The following is a 676-nucleotide window of genomic DNA, read 5'->3' as shown; positions in this document are numbered from 1 at the left end:
TGTCTAGGGAAAAGACTGAAAAAGAAAAATTACTTTAAAAAAATATTTAGATGGAGGAATCCTGATGTATTTGATATACAATCCCATTTTCCCCTCATTTTCTTCATTTCCAAAATCTATGCGTCATTTCAGTGGTTAAGTTGAGAGGATTTTCGATCGTTTGGATCATTTATTGTACTCCCAAATAAAACATCAGGAACTGACTTTTTTTGAATACGAGATTCTTTTTTGTATAAATATCATTTTATTTTTATTCTTTATTTATATTTTGTTATTAATAAGTTTGATTATTACTTTAGCTCGTCATATATTTTATTACATTATATCGTCATATAACTTACCATAAAACGACATATATCTTTCAGAATCTGTGCTTCCAAATATTTTTTTTCCCCACTATGCCTATTCGCACCCATCCAGATATGCCGAGTTCCTGCGTTCAAAAATTTAACTCGTGATACGCAAAAAATTATCAGGTTAAAAGCTCGTCGTATGTATATTAAATTTCATGGTTCTAAAACTTTCTCTTCTCTGTAACGGAATATTGAACCCAAACAAAAGCGCGCTGGTGGATGTATCCCGTTGGAGTGCAAACCGAAATCAAAATTTTACTGAAACAGAAGGTGATGTTTGATATATTTTAAAATATAACAAAAGAAGGCCTGCGTATGGAAAC

Source organism: Penaeus monodon, chromosome 20, assembly GCF_015228065.2.
Source record: "Penaeus monodon isolate SGIC_2016 chromosome 20, NSTDA_Pmon_1, whole genome shotgun sequence".
Lineage (NCBI taxonomy): Eukaryota > Metazoa > Arthropoda > Malacostraca > Decapoda > Penaeidae > Penaeus > Penaeus monodon.
The sequence above is the reverse complement of the archived record's forward strand: the minus strand, read 5'-3'. Positions refer to the sequence as shown.